Source organism: Puma concolor, chromosome A1 (genome assembly GCF_028749965.1).
Source record: "Puma concolor isolate L17-30 chromosome A1, mPumCon1.1.hap2, whole genome shotgun sequence".
In the NCBI taxonomy this organism is placed as follows: Eukaryota; Metazoa; Chordata; class Mammalia; order Carnivora; family Felidae; genus Puma; species Puma concolor.
In genome coordinates, this window is record NC_141667.1 from 209,181,600 (window position 1) to 209,205,617 (window position 24,018).

Sequence of the window (24,018 nt, forward strand, 5' to 3'; positions counted from 1 at the left end):
ATCAATGTATTACCCCTCCCCCTATGGATTCTAACAATAGGTTTTATACACTTGAATAAAACTAGCATTTGAAAATATACCAAATGCAATAGTAAAAAAAAAAAAAAAGAATTTAAATAAAATATATGTTAAATACATTAATAATTGAATATGAATACTGAGGATAAAAAGGAACACATGTATGTGCACACACATAACTCAAAATAAGGGCTAATGATGGTCATGTACTGAGAACTGAAAAGTATGAATACCTCAATCCTCTGCACATAAAATACTAACATTATTTCACATTGTCATATTAAATACAATAGCTTTAAGTTCAATGATGATTAGCAATTCCTAAAAATACGTTAATATATCTTTCTGGAATGACATTTTTTAGAAGTCTGAAGTGAACCAAACCAATTACCTTAGTAGCTATGAAATAGCTTAGATAGTTACTTTAATTCCCAGAACAAGTTTATTCTTGTAATTTTCAAATGTTAATGTTTTTAAATCTTAATCTTCATATATGGCAGAGTTAATTAGTTATATTATACCTTTTCTAAATATCAGTTAAGGGATATTTAAGATGCTCAAAACCTAAAATTCACTGATACCATTATATGGAAATGACATATTTTAAATGATAAAGTATAGCAATTAAGGTGCAAAAATTGCTTATTGGTTAATTATGAATTTTTCTTAAAGATGAAATACAAAAATTGAATTTAGTTGAGACAAATTTTTTCCCAAATGAGTTGCAAACTAAAATGTAGACACTTTAAAAGAATTCAAATTATTTAACACCAATAGATTTTTTTTTTCTAGTTATAAAATATGATGTTTACGGAACTAATCTGAGAGGCTTTAATTTGTGATAAGAATCCTTTGATAAAACTCATTATCTTAACTCCCATATTAAAAACATAAAATCAGAGTCTTAGATTGTTAAAATAAACACCAAAAATTAGCCTAGTGTGACATTGTTAATCTGGGAGTAGAGATATTTTTGTTGTTTCTGAATCTTGACAATAGATCTAATTTCCACAGTGAAATGAAAAATGGTAATAAGTCACATTGAATGGTTTATTTCTCTATATCAATATTATTCTAAGAATTTTACATTTTAAATTATTTCTTAAAACAACCCAATAATATATTTCCTCTTCCTCCCACTCCTCTGCCTTCCCTTCTTGTTCTTTTTCTTCCTACCGTTATTTCCAGTTTACAAGGAAAATTTAAGTTACCCAATAAGTAATAAATGAAAAGTGATTTATGGAAAAGATTAAGTTACCCAAGTTTGGACAACCAGTATGTAATGTGGTTAATATAGGTCTCTGCTCCAAAGAACAGATGTTTAGTCACTACACTTCCCATTATAGAAAACAGAGATCAGAAAAAAATTCCCACTGCCTGTGTAATTTTAACATAAAAAACAACTGCTTAAAGGCATTGTATAGAGATTTTAATTTAAAAAACTGTTCTCAGCACAACTCTTTATATATTCCTATCTATATCTATATAGATACTGTAAAAAATATCAAGGTGTATGATGAAATAATGATACATATTGAAAAAGTATTAAAACAGAAGTTGCAGATTTTTTTTCAGTTATCCTTACCCATTCTACAGATAAGACTTGTATTTTCTAGTTAACGGTGAACTAACAGTCATACAAAAGTCCCCTATTTCACGTAGTAGGTGTGTTCAAACTGCAAGAAGATTTTGATGCAAAGTGAAATACCCATCTTGGTTCATTAAGATTTGTAGTCCGTTTTACACAAAACTTATACTATGAATGCATGTGCATTGGGGGGGTTGAGTACTTTTTTCAGTTTTTGACATATTTTTTCAGTGAGGTCCCTGGCCAGTAAAGGACGAGAATTATGTTCACTAATGTGAGGAATAAAGCTTATTAGGTGAATGATTTCCAAATAGCTGTTTTAGTGATGTTCATTTAATGTGCCACTACACAGATAATGACAGATCTTGACTACACTGCTAAGCCAAATTGCTGGACCTTATTGAGTCAAAAAAAAAAAAAAATGACAGGTGAATAAAGACACTCTTTGATTATGTAATATAGGAATAATCAAGTCACTTGAGCTGTGTCTTAGCTCAAATGTAAAATGACTAGGTTTGATAAGGTCAGTTCCTATATAGATTGATGTGGGTTACTAAGAAATCAATGGCACAAGAATTATCGAGCAAGTTAATGAGTAATCAATGATGTTGGCCATGATATAGGACCTAAGCCAGCACTGACTGAAATGGGAAATATTCCTGACTCAACAACATTAACATTCTCTGGTTGTAGTTTAATTTGATAAAAATTGTAAGTAACTATCTGATCTATTCACCATCATTTAACTCCCAGGGCAGTTAACATAAAAAATGTATTGAATAATTACAAAATATTAATATAAGCCACACATAATTCTAGATTCCTCACATGTGGACAAATTTATGATGTAGGCACTATTGTGATTCCCATTTTCAAAAGATTCATGTTTGGAATTTATCTGTCCACATTCATGTCTTCTTCTACGCTCAACCCGCTGAACCACCCACTTCAGCTCAGGTCATGATCTCGCGGTTTGTGGGTTCAAGCCCCACATCGGGCACTGTGCTGACAGCTTGGAGCCTGTAGCCTGCTTTGGATTCTGTGTCTCCCTCGCTCTCTGCCCCTACCCCGCTCATGCTTTGTCTCTCTCTCTCAAAAATAAATAAACATTCAAAAAAAATTTAAAGCAATCATTTTGTGAGGAAAGTCATAACAAGATGACTTCGTTTGGGGACCTAATTCTTATCAATCTAACCTATTACCAATTCTCATATGTATTTAAGATGAATCTAGGGGAAAAAAAAAATAACTTCTCTGAAATCCAGTTACCTATTTGTGGAGTATGCAGCTCCTGGTTTTGTGGTTCATTTATATATGTGGACCAAAGTGATCACATTTTGTGACTATAGCAAAAGCAATAGTTTAGGTGAATATAAAGTGACAGTTATATTTCACATTTAAAAGACTATATTAGCTTTTATCTCAATTTCATGTTTTTTCAAGCATAGTTATGTTTTAAAAACTGGAATTGAGTGTTAGCTTGGCCAAATCTTCCCTAAGCTACCTATACCTTTAACCGAAAATGGGACTGTAATAAAACAAATGAAAATTCTTTGTGCTGGGAAGTGGACACCACAGTATAAATCAGGGAGTCTGGCGATTGAATGAAGAAAGGCAGGGAAAATGGGAAGACTCTTTATCTAGAACACAATTATTGCTCTAGCATTTCCAACTCAAACATTGTATCTCTACTTATTATGTCAGCTTATCAAAATGTGAATTTTTAAAATGTAAATGTAAATTATTTCATGATTTTATTTTTTCTTTCTTTTTTATTGAGGGATAAATTTGCAACAGTGGCCAAATTCTGTGCCACACTGCAAGAGCCAAGAAATTTTACTTTCTTGCTTTAAACTTTTAAATCCGTGGCTTCCATGAGAGAATGGAAGGTAGCAAAGGGTTTTGAGTAGGGGTTTGTTCTAACATTCTATCAGCCAAATTAAATCAACACTAATTTACTCAGTGACAACTTAAACTAAAATAACATTTTTATTCCAAAAGGTAAATTGTAATTTACCAGGTTGATTTTACCTCGAACGGGGAGAACGTTTACTTGAAGTTCATTCTATTCAGTTACAACCAAGGGAATCTACTTTAAGTGTTTATTTTATGAGACTTCTTTTAAAGATTGATGCAATGGTTACTGATAGATTCAAGATATAATTGGATGACATACCTCTCGAAATGCATTTACACCTGCATGAAAACAACCTTTGCAGGCACAAGTTCTGGATGCTATCAGGAGCATTCTGCATACAAAGTAATTTTACCATTTCAGTGAAATGGTTATTAAATTCATCTCTGAATTATCCCTGAAGTAATTAAACAAGGTTCATGATAATATAAAGATTATGCCTAAAAGTTACCATGTGTGATTTATGAAAAATTTAAAAGTTTGACTTAATACATACAGAGTTTTCTTTGAAATTAATTCTTAAAAAATACATAGAATAACATTGCTTATTTATTTTGGACACATAGTACTGGCCTAGAAGTAAGCATAATTACTCAAGAAAAAATTTTAAACTTTACTAATACATACATAATATTCCGGGATTATTCTGATGTTCATGGAGCTACATTTTCATTTAATGAAAAAATTACTTTTCATTAAAAACAAACAGAATAGGAAAAGAAAAAATATTCCGTTGTCACAGTAATTAGTTTCATCATTTTCTATGGCTCCACTCAAGAAATGCAGTAATCACACTGTGAAATTTCACTTTCCGAAGGAACAGTATTAATTTATAATTGCCTATAATATTAATTTCAGAATTTAACTTATGTTCTTTACACATGCATATCTTTATAAATATCATCTATAGAACAACATATTCTGGAAATAAAACATTCATATGTTCTCTAAAATCAGTTTTATTTAATATTTTAATATAAAATCAATCTATCCATCTGTTTATCTACCTACCAATCAATCTACCTATCTAGGAAACCTAATAGTTATCTATTTGGACTCTGCCTGAGAGATAAGACAAATTTTTAATGTATAATATTCATGAAAAATATATTACAGGCATTAATGCAACATGGGGTCCGCATCCTGAAAATTCATAAGAGAATACTCTGTAAGTATTCTTATTAGTATTTAACCTAATTAAATACACAAAACTTGGGGTCCCTGGGTGGCTGAGTCAGTTGAGCAGTTGACCCTTTATTTCTCTTCAGAGTATGATCTCTGGATTGTGGGACTGAGCTCCACGCCAGGCTCAGTGCTAAGCGTGAAGCCTGCTTAAGATTCTCTCCCTCTTTCCCTCTCTCGCTCTCTCCCTCTGGTCCTCTCCCCCACTCACGCTCTTTCTCTCAAATAAATAACAACATAAATAAATAAACAAATAAATCAAACAAACAAAATGACACAAAAATGTCTGAAACTCATCTTCCCTGTTTATGTCCCCAAAGCACTAACCTATGCTATAGCTTCCCATCGCAAATAAAAGTATAATTCAAAAGATTTTTAAAATATATTTTGTACAGCTATAAGTAAATGTATAAATTAAAAATAAATAATATTTGTCAAAAATCAAAAAGGAGAGTTACAACCTTTTATGCATTTTTACAAGAATAACACTGACCTTTCAACTATTCATTTATCCTGTTTCACTGTTCATTTAAGAATAATCTTGATCTCTCCTCAAAACTGGTACGAAAACAATCAGATGTTTTATTAACCATTTCAATTTACTGTTGAAAAGTGGTGATATATATTGACCTATTCTAATACATTAATTTATTTTTTCCAACTCATTTCAGTTGAAATAAACACAAGAGGGAATTAAAACTTTATTATGGTGGATCTTTTAACTTCTAGTGAATTAATAATCATATACAGTGTCGGCTGTATTTATTGTGGACCAAAGCTATTTCCCATTTTAATCATGTATCTTTTGCAAAACCACTGTTAATTTGCAGTCAACTGTCTTCTGCAATGTAAATTGAATCTCCTGCCAAGGCGAGTTGGCTTTCAACTTAAAACCGTGTGTATGAGTGCATGAGACAGAAAATCAGAATTCCTATGGTAGGTACATTGTTTAATTAGTCTGGAGATTTTGATAAATCCTCAATACATTGGGCTCAAGAACAACTGAAACCCATTTTTGCTTTTTTGAAAGAGAATTGTCCTTACTTAAAAACATTCTTTCACAATAGCTACTTAAACGCTGTTGAAATTAGAATTAATAGGCAATATATTTGGCTGGAAAGAGGCATAACAAAATAACTATTTTACTTCATGGATGTGTGAATTTGGGTATAAATAAATAAAAGAAAGAAAATAAGCCAAGTCTTGGGATATTGCACAATGTAATAGTTTCAGTTGTCATTGTTTCCAAGGGATGGAAACAGCAATTTCTGTGTACTAACTCAAGCTAAAATGTCACAAAAAATTGCATTTCACAACAAGCCAGAAAAATAGTGCATATCGTAACTGTTAGAAGTTTTATTTAAGCATCTTCAACCTACTTTATGAGCTGCTACTTTATGAGATGTTTTAAAATAAGAATAAATATAATTGAATTTCGTAATTAAAAATAAAATGTCACATGCTTTAACAGAGCAGTGATCTTATGATGGAATATCATGCAAGTTTCAACCAATCTAATAATTAGGTCTATTCTTAATTATACAGGTGTTCTTAGAGGATTACTAAGACTTTTTTGCAGCACATCTTTAGAAATCTATAACTTCTAAGGTTACCTGCTCCTAAGACTTCCTTTGATCATATATTGTATCAAATATTATTCTAATACTGAATTATTATTAAAAATATCTTACTTTTGTTAGTAAATGTATACAGAATTTGCCTTAAACACCATAGCATATGTATAATATAATACTGGTATCTCCCTGGTGCCTAGTTGAAATGCTTTCTTATAAGCAACACAGTTATAGGATATAAATAATACCATTTGACTGCATTTTCATATTGACTCTCTGAAATCAGGTCATCCCATGAATTTAGTAAATACCAAGAGTTCCTGCACATTCAATGTTGAATTGCATATGCCAATACCAACAATTGCTGCCTTGACATATCAACAGAGTTAACTATGCAGTTTATGCCTTCAAGTCTATATAAATTCATTTGTAAAACGATACTGAATCTTTAAGATTCTATGTTTACTTTATACTCTAGTACAGATTAAAGGGATAATTGAATATTAAAAATTGAAGTTGAAATGCAAATCAATAAAATATTCCACTTTGAACTCAGGACCCAAATGCAAGTTAAGAGCACAGACTCTGGAGTCTCACTCCAGATCCTATGTCTACCACTTACGAACTGTAAGTCTTTTGAAAAAGTACTTCATCTTGTTAGGCTTTAGTTTTCTTACCTATATACAAAGATAAAAGAAGTAAGTACTTACATGCTTATATAGTTAATGATGATTAAGTTATTTTTGGAGAAGTATCTACAACCTAGCAAATAGAAAAGCTATAAAAAGTTTTGAGTTGTAAAACAGGGGTCATGCTTATAAAATGAAGAATAAAGAGTCTTGGGAATATCTCTGACTCATAGGAAGAATTGAGAAAAATATATTTAAAAAGAAGATAGGGGAAAAACACTGATGCAGGATATGTAACAAGACTAACCAATGATAAAACAAAATTATAAAACAGAGCAAGATCATCCGATCTTGTCTATCATTTAATATCTATATTGATACACATATAGATATTATGTACTTAATTCATTTTACAATGACACACAAAAACAAAATTTAAGTTGTCTTCTAAAGCCGACTCATTCTTGGGGCACCTGGGTGGCTCAGCCAGTTAAGCATATGACTCTTGATTTTGGCTATGTTCCTGATTTCATGGGTTCATGAGTCCCACATCAGGCTCTGCACTGACAGTCTGGGGCCTGCTTGGGATTCTCTCTCCCTCTCTCTCTCTGCCCATCCCCTCCTTGCATTCTAAATCAAACTCTCTCTCTCTCTCTCTCTCTCTGTCTCTCTCTAAATAAACATTAAAGAAATTAACTTATTCCTAATCAACCAATTCAAATTTCACCATCAACAGAGACAGACTAAGTATTTCTGTATATGAGATAAACGGAGAAGACCTCCTAAATATGTGAAATTAATTACAGAGTGATAATCTCTTCATTGAGAAATTATATAAAAACGAAGAACAAGTAGATACCATGACCTTAAGAATAGTGTAAGTTAACCCCAAAAATATACTAGGTGCCAAAGTACTGAGGAGAGCTAACTGTGAAAGTTTTCATTAAAAGAATAATTATAGTAATAATAATGAATTTTAGATTTTGGAAAATTATATATTTTAAAGATATTACTTTGTCATAAAATCTAGACTTATTTTACCAAACAGTTATATTTGTTGCTTTTAGAAAACTATATAACACTTTTCACGAACATGAACAGGAAATGAGATCCTATCATGCAGTCATTTCTGATTAGCAAAACTAAGTATTTAGAACATCCCTAAGTCTTCATAGCATGTACAATAATGTAATGTTCTAATCATTAGCATATAAGGGTTCATTTAAATAGGTTATTGATAAATGCACTTATTTCAGGCCATAAATATTAATTGCTGACAACTTTCCATACACTTTCCTCCTATATTTCATCCATACGTTCTGCCTTTAAGAAACCTTTAATCGATTGGGGAGCCTAGGTGTCTCAGTGGGTTGAGCATCCAACTCTTGATTTCGCCTCTGATCATGATCTCATGGTTGGGTAGATCAATCTCTGTGCTGACAGCAGGGAGCCTGTTTGGGATCTCTGTCTCTGCCCCACCTCCACTTGTGCACTCTCTCTCTGTCTCTCTCTTTCAAAAATAAACATTAAAATAAAGAAATTTTGGGGTGCCTGGGCGGCTCCGTCGGTTGAGCGTCTGACTTCGGCTCAGGTCATAATCTCATGGTTCATGAGTTTGAGCCCCGAATCAGGCTCTGTGCTGACAGCTCAGAGCCTGGAGCCTGCTTCGGATTCTGTGTCTCCCTCTCTTTCTGCACCTCCCCCTGCTCATGCTCTGTCTCTCTCTGTCTCCATAATAAATGTTTAAAAAAAATAAAGAAACTTTTAGTCTATCAAGATGGCTATTTTGTCAACATAATATAACCTACACTGGGGTTAGCATTGTGCACTGTTGCCAGAGCAATATTCGTGGGGGTCATGGGCAACTTTCATAAAATAAACTCCAAGATAAGAGTAAGAGTCTTAAAATGAAGACAGTCAATTCAATGAGGAAACCTTGTCATTTCTTTTACTGTTTTATTCCCAGCACCTAAAAATGTGCTCCGTACACTATAGGAGCTCAAAAACTATTTGAATAAACAAATGAGCCAAAGAATGAATAAATGAAGAGAAGTCGTGTTCTAGATGAGAAGTATATTTCACATAGACAGGACATCATGTTTACATGTAAAGAAACCCTCAAAGTATCTTGGGACATCCAAGAAACCACTTATGAAATAGTATAGCTTGAATTTAGATTACTACTGAAAAAGAAGAGGAAGTTAGGAAAGTAAATGAGGATGACATGGAGAATGAGATTTTTGTAGGCTTTGCAAGACTTTTGAATGATGTCATAGTTTTTCCTTTAAGAAAGAAAATGTATAAGGTAATATAGAGTAAAACTGGAATCCATATCTTAGAATGTAAATGTATTCAGAGATAGGCAATTAAAGGTTAAACGAGATCCTACAAGTGGCTCTTAATCCAATATGGCTTGTGTCCTTTTAAGAAGACAGAGAGAGATAGCCTGACATATCATTCCGACATGTCAGAGAGCCAGTAATAGTTTAACACTGTCACTATGCCTACATATTTACCTCATTCATATCATCACATAGGCGTTTTTTCATCTCACACCATCACAGTACAGTAAGATCTCTGGAGGAAGGCTATAGTCACATAAATTTTATTAAAGTATATTGTCATAATTGTTCTATTGTTGTTAATCTCTTACCATGCCTAATTTATAAATTACACTTCATCAGAATTATATATGTGTAGAAAAAAAAAGCATAGTAGATAGGGAATTCAGTATTATTGATGGTTTCAGGACCCCACTGGGGATGGAATAGATTCCCCACAAATAAGGGGGGATTCCTGTAACTGTTATTTAAGTCACCTCATCTGTGGTATTATTATGACAGCTTTGGCAAACCAGTATGGATGTTAATTGAATCTATCACCAAGTGAATGAGTAGGGATAGAAAGGAGAAAATTTCTCTGTAAACATTTAGACATTTGATTGGTAAGATAGAAAAAGAAGGTTGAGGGGGAGTAGACAATGGTATAGTAGAGAAAAATAGGAAAGTATTGTATAGAAAGGAAACATACACTATCCTAATGCTTTTATTTTGAAAATGAAGATAAAAATAATGCCTATCTGTGCTTTGGACATCCTCACTGACTATACTTTCTATCTTGTGGGATGGGAAAAAACAGTCCCCCCTCTCCCACCTATTGAAGCAACTGCCCTACTCTATTCTTCATTCGTCTCTTGGGGCAATGACAATTATTGTCACATTCAAAGAAAGGAATTTCTGTCAGAAAAAGGAATGCAAGATGGATTGATAATAGATATCTGATTATTGCTCACTAGTTTCTTAGGGGCTGAAATACACAGTTACTTAAAGAAAATATAAAATTGACTGATCATGGTCTCTTCATATAATAAAATTTTATTTGCCTTCATGGCTTTCAGGTTGTAATGGGTCATGAATGAGAAAGCTGATAAAAATATACCTATTAACATGGTTAATTATATACCTCACTTCTTTACTGTATCATTTCTAAAATGTTTATAAAATGACATTCCAAACACATGTAAACATGTTGGAATACTCTATGGCATATTTTATGCCCCCATTTTTCATAGACTTTGGCCTGTATTCTCTGAACTTCCCCCAACCACAATCTCGCCTGTTGCCTCTGACTTATGATTAAGGTGAGTAAGTGAAAGAACACTTGATAAAACAATGATTCAACTTAAGGAGCTGGTTATTTTACCTATATATCCCATCACGGGGTCGATTTAAAACTTCTAAGACCAAATAAAACATATCAACGTTGAGCAAAGCTTTAAGCAACCGTCTAATGATTTATTTATCTAGGTATGCATTCGTGTATAAATAAGCATACATTAGCATGTACTTCATATAATCATTCTTTCAGTCCATATTACTGTTTCATTCTGCCTTTATATTTGACGAGTGGAAACATGACATAGAATCATGCTATGTGTACCACAGACTTACCGACAAACATGAAAATTCTTATTACTGGTTTGAGCTAAATATCAGAGCAATCGCTGGTGACGTTTCAGATTGAATATTGAAAAACTAATAATCAATAATGTCTTATATTTAATACATTTTGACTTTAAGTGAGTTCATAAAACACACACACATTTACTATTACATCAGTTCACTTTTCACGTGAGTACATTAATACAATTCCTGAGTGTCAAAATAATGTTTGTGCTATTCTTAAATGTGATTCTGCCTTTCTCTATCAGAGTGTCTTTATCCTTGCACTCATTCACTCATTTTCTCTCTTTCTTTATTTTCTTCCCCGTTTCTCTTCCTCTCTCTCCCCGATGCTATTCACCCAAATTCCATTGTCCACTTTTTTTTAAATAGGAAATCAATATTCTTCATGGGGGACTACCCACATAAATCAAAAAGAAAGAGCAACTTCCTTCACAATTTTTCCTTTGGAAGAAGTAAGAACATGACACAACTAAGCCGATAAGAATACCATTGCTCTGACCATAGGGTTGGTTTCAAGAATGTCCACATGCTTCAAGTTGGACCAGCGTTTGTTCTAGAAATTTCTGCCAAACCTATAGAAAAAGATTGATCCTTGAACTAGAGTGCCTAAACTGGAAATCACATGTATTAGGTTCCTAAGGCTTTTGTAATAAATCCCCATCAAGTTAGGAGCTTAAAACAGCACACATTTGTTATCCCTTTAGTGTTGGAATTTAGAAATCTAAAGTCATCAAGGTTTTTAGGGGAGAATCTGTTTCTTTGCCCTTTTCAGCTGCTAGAAGTCACCTGCATTCCTTGCCACATGGCTCCTCCACTCTTTTCTTTCACATTTCCTTCTCTGACTCTGATCCTACAGCCTCCCTGAAGCAGTAGCACTGTTGTGATTCTATCTGGCTAGATCACCAGACAACCACCTCAAGATCCTTAAGTTAATTATATCTACAAAGTCCATTTTGCCATATAATGTATCCACAGGTACAGGTAGGGAGTGGCAATTTATAGGTGAGACTTTTAGCAGACCTTAGCAAGCAAAAGGGATACTTTGCCTTCTAGAAAAAGAGAATTCTTTGGAGACAATGACAGAATTCTAACAGTGTTCGTTGATTCACTGGATCAGTCATATGTGGAGCTAGCAGCCCAGTGGGACCTCTACCTACACAAATTACCTTTTTTCATCTTCTTCTGCCAACATTAGATGGAATTTTTGGCACTTTAAATAAAATAGTTTAGGGCACCTGGGTGATGCATTGGTTAAACGTCTGACTCTTGATTTCAGCTCAGGTCATGATCTCAGTTTGTGGGATGCAGCCCTCGGGGCCTGGCTCTGCATTGAGAGCACAGAGCTGGCTTGGGCTTCTCTCTCCCTCTCTCTGCCCCTCCCCTACTCGTGCTCACTCCCTTTCTCTCAAAACAAATCAATAAACATGAAAATAAATAAATAAATAAAAATAGTTCAAATAAGGCCCTGCATAATCATAGCCCTACCTATATCTTGAGCTTTAACTGCTGTTTCTGTTACTCTCACTCTTTCAAATTCACGTTGGACTTTCTCCTAGTACGACACACCTCACCCCTTTACCTCAGGATCTTAACACATGTGTTTTTTTGTCCACCTGGTTTTCTCTCCCTCCCACCTTCTCTTTGACAGTCCCTAATTGTCCTTCCTCTTTTGCTTTATATGTCACTTCCACAGGAAAACCCTTCTTGAAAGTGCAGACTAATTTGCATATGTGCATGCTTCTGGAGCATCTTAAATTCCTTTACAATAAAACAGTTGAAGTCAGCTAACATTACCGTTTTTTAACTACTAACTTTATTATTAACTGAATATTCTCTAAAGACACATTTACTATGTCTGTAATTTAACTACTATATCCTCAACATCTGGCACACATCAGTGCCCAATAAACAGCTGAAAGCAAAATCATATGATCAGAGATACGCTCTTAGGTCGAATGTATCAAACACAAACTAATTCAGAATTTCAGAATAATTCTGATTTGCTAACTTCAATATCTAAGATTTAGAATGAAGTTCCTGAAGTAATAATATTATTACTTGAGCACATTTTATTAACCTTCAATGAACTAGACAATCCCAATGCCTAGTCAATATTCCAGGCCAATGGATCTTTCTGAAATCAAGGCAAATGCTTAACAATCTTGTGAAATGCTGCTGGTATTTTTAAAGCTAACCAAAACATAGAAGAATGAGGAATAAAATTGTAATTCAGCTTCTGTGTTAGCCAAGCAGATATACTGTCTCTCATTTCCTCTTTTTCTTAGTTGATTTGCACAGTTGGATTCCCTGATTTCTAAAAAGGCAGGGTGAGGGTGGGAGGGAAGGACACCACAAATATAAACTAGAACTCTTTTAATAGTAGGTTTTTTGATTGATATCCTACTGTTTCAAATCTGAGGGTTTGTAGAAAGTAGTAATTATTGTAGATGTCAGGTATCCCAGAGAGCAAATAAGCAAGAAAAATACATGTGCTAAGATTTTTTTCTTTCAGGAAAAGGTGGATTTCATTTTGGTGACAGTAACCAAACTAAGAGTCATTCGAGTTTCTCAGGTTCTTTTCATTCCTCAAAACTTTTATCTTGACTATTAAATCAACCCTTTATCTGGTTCTAATATTAACTACCAAAAATGTTGTTAGATGTATCCCGCCTAGAACTCTGGTTTTAAATGCTAACATAAAGAAAAAAAATTAAACATCTGTTGTTGATGACGTATGATAATACTGCCCCAAACAACATTTCTTAGCTTTACCAGTGTTTGTGCTCTTGGCACACTAACGATGGATGTGAATTCCTATCTATTAAATTCTTAATTTTTTTACCTTATAATCACCATTTCAATATTCCAAAGGTATAATTGAATCGCTTATCTGTATATTCTCTGATGCCCCATCCTAAGGTAGCAGTATAATCCTCTCTTCTAACACATTAGAATGTAAACATGAGTAGCAAGAACAGATATCTTCTTCACAGTTTTACTTGTAATGCCTAGCCCTGAGATTAGAACAGAGTTGGCCCCTAACTCTGCTCGTTTTGTTGGGTAAACGAATGCTTGCAAGAGTGAATGAATACATGATTCATTAATTTTTTTTCATTGTTAGTATAAGAATGAAAGCTTTATAACCAAATTGGGTCAGGTTATGTCTTTGATTTGGACATAAAAACACCAGTGCACTCTTGGAATAGGTTCAGTTCTTTGGTCATTTTTTTTCTTATTAAAAAGAATTGACTTGTTCAATATTAACATGTTTCTACCTTATTAATGCTGGTATAAAAGTTCAAACCACCAGCTCAGTAAAATCTCTACATTCACACAATTTGGAAGTTTTCTCTAAGGCTATTTAGAAAAGTTTGAAAAATTGTACAAAGTTGAAGACAGCAAAGAAGATCAATTGGATGGTTTAAATTCAGATGTTTCCTACACAGTGGTGTACTGATAAATAATAGCAACGAAGACTTTGTACCTGACAAGGGTATTTTTTTCCCAATGTTTGTCAAGGCTTTGGATGGAAGAAAAGCAAGGTTCTCAACGGTCAAGTCATATAAATCATGACGATTCTCCACTTTTGGAAATTCATTCTTCTGCTTCTGTGCCATTGACATCTCATTCTTCTCTAAATGCTTAGGCCACTTAAGGTTCAAGGCTGAAAATGCTCTTACCATAACATTTCAATTTTTATTGCCTTAATCCAAAAGTATGTAATAGATACATGTTTTGGATTTAAGTAAATTAATAACTAATGCCTTCTCTTAGAATATTTTTAAGGTAACACTAAAATGAAATTGAAAATATCTGTCTCATCAAAACAGATGTGCAATTCCCCATTAGATTTTAATTCTTTTCTATAACATTAAAGCATCTGTTCCGTATTATAGTTATGGTAAAGCAATTTTATTGGCACAGTGTTTACAACACAACTCCAGAGATGGCATCCCTATTTTAAAAGATGCATTTAACTGTGTTACATTAGAATTGAAAGGAAAATTTCTCAACTTCCTGGGCAATTTCTTTTAGAGAATTTTTATTTCTTTTTATTTCTTTTTTTTTTTATTTCTCAAATTTTTATTTAAATTCTAATTACTTAACAAATAGTGTTAAAATGGTTCCAGGAGTAGAACGTAGTGATTCATAACTTCCATATAACACCCAGTGATCAACAGAACAAGTGCCCTCCTTAAAGCCCATCACCCATTTAGCCCATCCCTGCCCACCTCCCTCCATCAATCTTCAGTTTGTTCTCTATCATTAAGTCTCTCATGATTTGCTTCCCTCTTTTTTTTTTACCCTTCCCCTGTGTCCACCTATTTTTTTTTTCTTAAATACTGCACATGAATGAAATCATATTGTATTTGTCTTTATTTCACTTAGTATCACGCACGCTTATTCCATTCACGTCATTGCAAATAGCAAGATTTTGTTCTTATTGATGGCTGAGTAATCCTGGGCATTTTTAAACTTTAAAATAGAGTCTACTCTAAAATGTGCTGACAAAAGAAAAGAAGGGGTAAGAAAAGAACAAAAGAATAATGGATTTAGATCTTTTCCTAAAGTTGAGGTTTTTGTGGGTTTTGGTTATGGTTTTGTTTGGTTTTGTTTTTGGATAAGAACATACTTAGAGAATAAAGGGCTTTAGTGTTTGCTATAAAATAATGATTCATGATGAATGTTTAATTGCATTATTTATGCAGTAATTTTTAATTCGTCTTTTACTGCTTTTTGAAGCACTTCTGCATTTTTTCCAGATATCCTTATTTTTTAAAAACCGTATCATATGAAAAGAAAAATGGATTGAATGTAATATTTTGACACTCTACTTAATTAGACAGCAGTTATGATTAATAAATAGAATATCTGAGGAACCCAAACTAAAATGTGATAGAAGTGTTTCAAGACACTGAGTACAGACCATCATTAGGTGGAAATCCCTTTTTTTCAACTAAGAATTGTTCTGAAAGACAAAGGGATAACAAGCAAGCTAACAAAGAGTTGTAGTTTTAATCCACTCGCAATCATTTGCATTCATAATATAATTCTAATTCTGTTGTTTGGTTATTTGTTTTACTGGGAAAAGAGAAATATTATTAGAACACAATTCAAATATACTGATTTGTAGTTCATAAGGGATATATGTTATAGATGAGTAATTCATTTTCTTTATTGTCTTCCTCTTTAAAATTAATGTCTGTTAGGGAATTGGATCTCCACTGAATTATTTATATCATAAATTGTGTACTTATTTTGAGTTTTTATTGGTATCATTTTTAACTCAATTTGTATTGCCCATTCATTAGGTGAAAACAACCCAGAGAAAATTGTGTTTTTATTGTTAATGTTTCTTTGTTATCTTGACAAGTTTAGTGATTATCTGGTTCCCAACTCAGAAGAACACATGACTTGGAAAATGGAAAAAATCACTTTTTTGGTTTGAGACACCTGTAATTAAGATATCATTGTGTGTATATCTGCTAGTTATTTCATGTTAGCAAATCTGTATCCAATTAAATAAAATAATAGCATTATATTTTAGCATATATTTACTTCTCTAAAAACATGGAATTTTTATTCATCTAATAAAATATACTAACTGGATCGCATATAGTTTTCAGAATGAAGCCACTTTTGAATTTGCATAACATTTATTATTTACATTTGGCTTAGTAGCTCATAATCATAACAACTAAAACAGTAAACTTTACTGATATTGAAATGTGTATTATGTAAGCTAAATAATGTATTTGCATTAAATACTTCTTTTATGTCCATAGTTAAATATGTGAATAGAAATTTGAGTGTATTATATTTATAATTCAAATTCCATTAAAATGGAGTTTGTTAGATCTTTTCCCTGCTTAATTTTTGCATTAGAGTTCTCTTTCCAAAATCATCTAATATAAATATTGGCAGTGAACTCAAAATACACCTATGAAAAATAATTGAAATTATTTTGATATATTTAAGTATGCCAGTTTATTTGACCTGATATGGAAACAATTAAGATAAATAATCACAACATTATTTAATTTCATTCAACATTATAGCCATTCTATTGCAAACGATTAAACTAATATCACCCCAGATAAATATGAATATTGTGTTTCTCTCTCCATTACTTTCTTTTGATCTGCATCTAAGCATGTGACTCAGGGGCAGTTGATTGTGGCTGGTGCTGTCCTCAGTTGCCAGTGTCTCTATGAGAGCACTATCAAGCTGTTGGCTGACTGGTTATCTACACAAGCTTGAAAACATAAGTACATACTGGGGAAAAATAGCAGCCAGATTCCTCAATTCTGCGAAAAGGAATTACAAATACAGAAGGGTGAGGTTAGAATAAGCCATGTGACATTAAATACTCATTTGAAGTATTCATTTGAACTCAGTTTAGATAGGTACGTAGGTAGAAATAGATATTAGTTTGTATGTGTGCATGTATGTATGTGTGATTTTGACCTCTAATAAGAGTCTAGAAATGATGTCATTGTCCAAATACAAATGAGCACATCCAATGTTCATAATTTGGGTTTTAATACCATTTTCTATAAAAACGTACCAAGGCTCATTGGACTCCTGGACTGGGACAGGCAAAGGGCAACATGATTCAGGAATATCTGAGTTAGAGAGTTAGGAAGTACTCAATGAATAATAGAGACACAATTAGGTTTCACACTACTCAGAACTGCCTGATTTATGTGTGTGTGTGTGTGTGTGTGTGTGTGTGTGTACATGTATACAGATGAATATGAAAAATGGCAATCTAATTTTTAACAGATTTACTTAAATAGGTATAATTATTATACAAAGAATTGTGCATATTTAAGTTGGACCCTTTGATGAATTTGAACATGTGAAAATACTCATGATACCACTACAATCAAAACAATAGAAATATCCAACACCTCCTGGTTTTTTTGTGTCCTTTTTATTATTGTTGTCATTTTATGGTTGTGTGTGTGTGTGTGTGTGTGTGTGTGTGTGGTGAGAACACTTACCATTGTATCTACCCTCAACAAATTTTGAAGTACATACCATATTGGTATATTAACTATATTATATATATTGGTATATTGGTATATATTAGTATATTATCTATATTAACTATAGACTCTATGTGGCAAAGCATGGCTTTAGTTTTATTCATTTAGCATAACTGAAATTTTATACACGCTGAACAACAATTCCCTATTTCACACACCTCCCAACCCCTGGCAACTATTATGATTCTCTCTGCTTCTTTGGGTTTGACCACTTTACACACTTCATGTCAGTGGAATCACGTAGTATTTGTCCTTCTGTGGCTGGCTTATTGCATGGTGTTCTTCAAGTTGTGACATAGATAGAATTTCTTGCTCTTTGAAGGCTGTATATGTATATATGTATATGGCACATTTTCTTTATCCATTCAGCTGTCCATAGCCACTAGTATTGTTTCCATAGCTAGGCATTATGAATAACGCTATAATGAGCATGGAAATAGGTACATTTTATATTTCCATAGCTACTTTACCAGTTTACATTCTCACCACAGTGTATAAGTGTTTCAATTTCTCCATCACCTCACCAACACCTGGTACTTTTTGTTTTGATAGTAACCATCCTAACTGGTACATGCCTGTACATACAAATATGTGCCAAAAGTTCCAAAGAAGAATGACAAAAAAATTACAATCGCACAAACCTAGAAATATCTCAAATATCTCAAATCTCTTCAATGGAAGAGTACATATGCAAATTATAGCATGTTTCCTAAAATGGATAACAAATGCATGAATGAACATGAGCAACTACTGCTACATGCAAAAACATGGATGGATCCATGTCAGTAAGCAAAAAAATCCAAACATAAGGAACTGAATACTACATGATTCTATTAATAAAATAAATAGGAAAAATGAATCCATGAGTACAGAAGTCAGGATAATTACCTTTATGGTAGAGAAACTAGTGACAGAGAGAGAGATGGGCAGGACTTTTGGAACACGGGTTATAACTAGGGTTTTATGTGGTTAGCCATCATTTTGAGCAAAATAAAGATAAATCTTTTGTGGAACCAATCAAAATAGAATTGCTTATAAAACGATATAAATATTTAAGGGAGAATATAAAATAAAAATAAATCAAAGAATTATTAATTTCTAAAAACTATTAAGTATTGAAAAACATAGGAATTAGTGAAAAGCTTTATAATTATCTCTATTTTATCATGCATCTCTGTGTTGTCTTATGCGTAATCATAACTCATAAAGAACTAAAGCATCATAATTACAGTTTCATTATCTTAATATCCATGATATAGAACAGTATCTATTGAATTATATAGCAAAGTTTCTTAAAGGCAAATATTAATGACAATTAGATAATTGAATTAATTAGCCCCAAAATTGGTTCTAAAATTGTAACAGCTCTTTCATTTCTTTGAAAAAATTTCCAAATACATTTTATTGTCTAAAACTACTTGATACAGAGTTTTGCTTTAATCATATATGTATATCCTTGTATCCTGTATTGAAATGTTATTCTTTGATAGCAGGGTTTCTGTTTTATTAATTTCATATACACTTAATTCAGGGCAACCTAGATTTAATTGGGTCCGGAATAAGTAAAGTGACAATATACACAACCAAGAAGAATGTTTTACAGTATTTTTGCAAACTGATATTAAAAAAATATGTATCTATTATTTAGGAGTGCCTGGGTGGCTCAGCTGGTTGAGCGTCTGACTTTGGCTCAGGTCATGATCTCGTCGTCTGTGAGTCTGAGTCCCGCGTCAGGCTCTGTGCTGACAGCTCAGAGCCTGGGGTCTGCTTCAGATTCTGTCTTTCTCTCTCTCTCTGCCCCTCTTCCGTTCATGCTCTGTCTCTCAAAAATGAATAAATGTTAAAAAAAATTAAATATGTACATTTAGTGAGCAACTAATATGTGAGAAAACTGTGCATATATTATTTCATTCTATTTCCACTTTACTGAGAAGGAAAGGGAGTCTTAGTGAAGCTATGCCACATGCTGAATGTCATAAAAGCTAGTAAGTGAAAGAGGAAGAACTTATATTCAAAACTAACTTCAAATTCCATATTTTAAATGTTACACCATATCTTCAGTTTGAGAAATCTTGTTTGAAATAAAAAGTCATTGTGGTCAGTGAGTCTTTTCAAACTTACTTCTAGCCTCTAATGTACCTACATTTGCAAACACAGAAAAAGCCAAATTACCTCCACGAACAGCTGGAGAAACATTACAGAGATTGAGAGGTTTACCTTTTCTAACCTTTCACATTATTTATAATACACTATTTCTGAGAAAGACATAAATTGAAATATGGATGTTAAACAACTATGGACTCACAGACTCTTCAATTAATTTATCAGCTTGGATAGAAATAATTGACTATTTTGTCATCTAAGTTTGGCATGTTGAATGGTATGAGAAAAAGTCAAAGTTATACAATATAAAGATATAAAAATATTAAAATGTTTAAAGACCTATTGAAACTATATCCTTTAATACATATTAGACAAATAGAATAAGGTGGATGAATGTTAGCCTATTTGACACCATTATTTCAGCTGATACTTATATTTGTACATTAAGCATTTTAAAAATGCTTGTTTTTGTGAGAGAGAGTAAGAGGGAGTGTGTGTGTGTGTGTGTGTGTGTGTGTGTGTGTGTGTGTGTGCGCGCACGAGTGGGGGGAGGTACAGCGAGAGAAAGAGAGAGAGAATCTCTCTGCACTGATAGTGCAGAACCTGACACAGGGCTCAAACCCACAAACCGTGAGAATACGACCTGAGCCGAATTCGGTCAGACGCTTAACTAACTGAGCCACCCAAGTGCTCCAGCATTTTGTAAAATATATAGAATTCAAAGCAGAGTATAAGGCATTTCACCACACATTAATCAGATGAGTGGAATAAATATTCATGCTCTAAATTAATTTTCAAGTTATACGTATCAGGTAACCCTACTTGGCAATCCATTCAATATTCTGACTTCTTGTGTGGTTAGAATACGTATGCAGAGTTTCTCACAAGTAGTGTGTGTAAGAGTTACCCAGGCTGATTATTTAAAATGCAAGTCCCTTATCTTTATGATTAAGTCCTGTTTACTTATTTTGTGATAGCCAGTTTGAGGATGGCATTATGAGAAACTCTATTCCTCATTACCTTCCACTAAGATACAGTGAGCACCTAGTATGCTTACTGGAAACATTGTCCAATGTATTGAATGAACAAATAATGCAAATAGATATTTACCAATCTAGTGAAAATAGCCATTAGGTTGATTTGGCTAATCTTCAGTAAGCCTTTTCCCCTCCTCACAGACTCCTGGACTTAGACTCACTCAACCTCATAGACAGTCCTACTGAGGACTGACCTCAGGTTAAAACATTCCTTAAACAACCATCTCATCACACCCCCTGTTCTTCACTCTCCTCCACTCACTCTTTTGTCTAGCCCTGTTTACTCCTTCCTATACTCCTACAAAAGGAAAGTTTCTATGCCACACTTTTGAAACATTTACATACCTTACTGTTGGAGCCTTATCGCTATTGCACCCAACTACAAATCACCTTTTGGAATAAAGTCTCTATTTATTTTTATTGAGATATAATGAACATATAACATTGTTAGTTTCAGGTGTACAATATACTAATATCTGTATATACAATGAAATGACCACCTCAATAAGTTTAGCTAACATCACCACACAGTTACAATTGTTTTCCTGCGATGCAATCTACTTGTGATTTTATTTATTTTTTATTTTTTTTTATTTATATATGAAATTTATTGTCAAATTGGTTTCCATACAACACCCAGTGCTCATCCCAAAAGGTGCCCTCCTCAGTACCCATTACCCACCCTCTCCTCCCTCCCACCCCCCATCAACCCTCAGCTTGCTCTCAGTTCTCAACAGTCTCTTATGCTTTGGCTCTCTCCCACTCTAACCTCTTTTTTTTTTTTTTGTTCCCCTCCCCCATGGGTTTCTCTTAAGTTTCTCAGGATCCACATAAGAGTGAAACCATATGGTATCTGTCTTTCTCTGTATGGCTTATTTCACTTAGCATCACACTCTCCAGTTCCATCCACGTTGCTACAAAAGGCCATATTTCATTTTTTCTCATTGCCACGTAGTACTCCATTGTGTATATAAACCACAATTTCTTTATCCATTCATCAGTTGATGGACATTTAGGCTCTTTCCATAATTTGGCTATTGTTGAGAGTGCTGCTATGAACATTGGGGTACAAGTGCCCCTATGCATCAGTCCTCCTGTGTCCCTTGGATAAATTCCTAGCAGTGCTATTGCTGGGTCATAGGGTAGGTCTATTTTTAATTTTCTGAGGAACCTCCACACTGCTTTCCAGAGCGGCTGCACCAATTTGCATTCCCACCAACAGTGCAAGAGGGTTCCCGTTTCTCCACATCCTCTCCAGCATCTATAGTCTCCTGATTTGTTCATTTTGGCCACTCTGACTGGCGTGAGGTGATACCTGAGTGTGGTTTTGATTTGTATTTCCCTGAGAAGGAGCGACGCTGAACATCTTTTCATGTGCCTGTTGGCCATCCGGATGTCTTCTTTTGAGAAGTGTCTATTCATGTTTTCTGCCCATTTCTTCACTGGGTTATTTGCTTTTCGGGTGTGGAGTTTGGTGAGCTCTTTATAGATTTTGGATACTAGCCCTTTGTCCGATATGTCATTTGCAAATATCTTTTCCCATTCCGTTGGTTGCCTTTTAGTTTTGTTGGTTGTTTCCTTTGCTGTGCAGAAGCTTTTTATCTTCATAAGGTCCCAGAAATTCACTTTTGCTTTTAATTCCCTTGCCTTTGGGGATGTGTCGAGTAAGAGATTGCTACGGCTGAGGTCAGAGAGGTCTTTTCCTGCTTTCTCCTCTAAGGTTTTGATGGTTTCCTGTCTCACATTCAGGTCCTTTATCCATTTGGAGCTTATTTTTGTGAATGGTGTGAGAAAGTGGTCTAGTTTCAACCTTCTGCATGTTGCTGTCCAGTTCTCCCAGCACCATTTGTTAAAGAGACTGTCTTTTTTCCATTGGATGTTCTTTCCTGCTTTGTCAAAGATGAGTTGGCCATACGTTTGTGGGTCTAGTTCTGGGGTTTCTGTTCTATTCCATTGGTCTATGTGTCTGTTTTTGTGCCAATACCATGCTGTCTTGATGATGACAGCTTTGTAGTAGAGGCTAAAGTCTGGGATTGTGATGCCTCCTGCTTTGGTCTTCTTCTTCAAAATTACTTTGGCTATTCGGGGCCTTTTGTGGTTCCATATGAATTTTAGGATTTCTTGTTCTAGTTTCGAGAAGAATGCTGGTGCAATTTTGATTGGGATTGCATTGAATGTGTAGATAGCTTTGGGTAGTATTGACATTTTGACAATATTTATTCTTCCAATCCATGAGCAGGGAATGTCTTTCCATTTCTTTAAATCTTCTTCAATTACCTTCATAAGCTTTCTATAGTTTTCAGCATACAGATCCTTTACATCTTTGGTTAGATTTATTCCTAGGTATTTTATGCTTCTTGGTGCAATTGTGAATGGGATCAGTTTCTTTGTCTTTCTGTTGCTTCATTGTTAGTGTATAAGAATGCAACTGATTTCTGTACATTGATTTTGTATCCTGCAACTTTGCTGAATTCATGTATCAGTTCTAGCAGACTTTTGGTGGAGTCTATCGGATTTTCCATGTATAATATCATGTCATCTGCAAAGAGCGAAAGCTTGACTTCATCTTTGCCAATTTTGACGCCTTTGATTTCCTTTTGTTGTCTGATTGCTGATGCTAGAACTTCCAGCACTATGTTAAACAACAGTGGTGAGAGTGGGCATCCCTGTCGTGTTCCTGATCTCAGGGAAAAAGCTCTCAGTTTTTCCCCGTTGAGGATGATGTTAGCTGTGGGCTTTTCATAAATGGCTTTTATGATCTTTAAGTATGTTCCTTCTATCCCGACTTTCTCAAGAGTTTTTATTAAAAAGGGTGCTGGATTTTGTCAAAGGCCTTTTCTGCATTGATTGACAGGATCATATGGTTCTTCTCTTTTTTTTTGTTAATGTGATGTATCACGTTGATTGATTTGCGAATGTTGAACCAGCCCTGCATCCCAGGAATGAATCCCACTT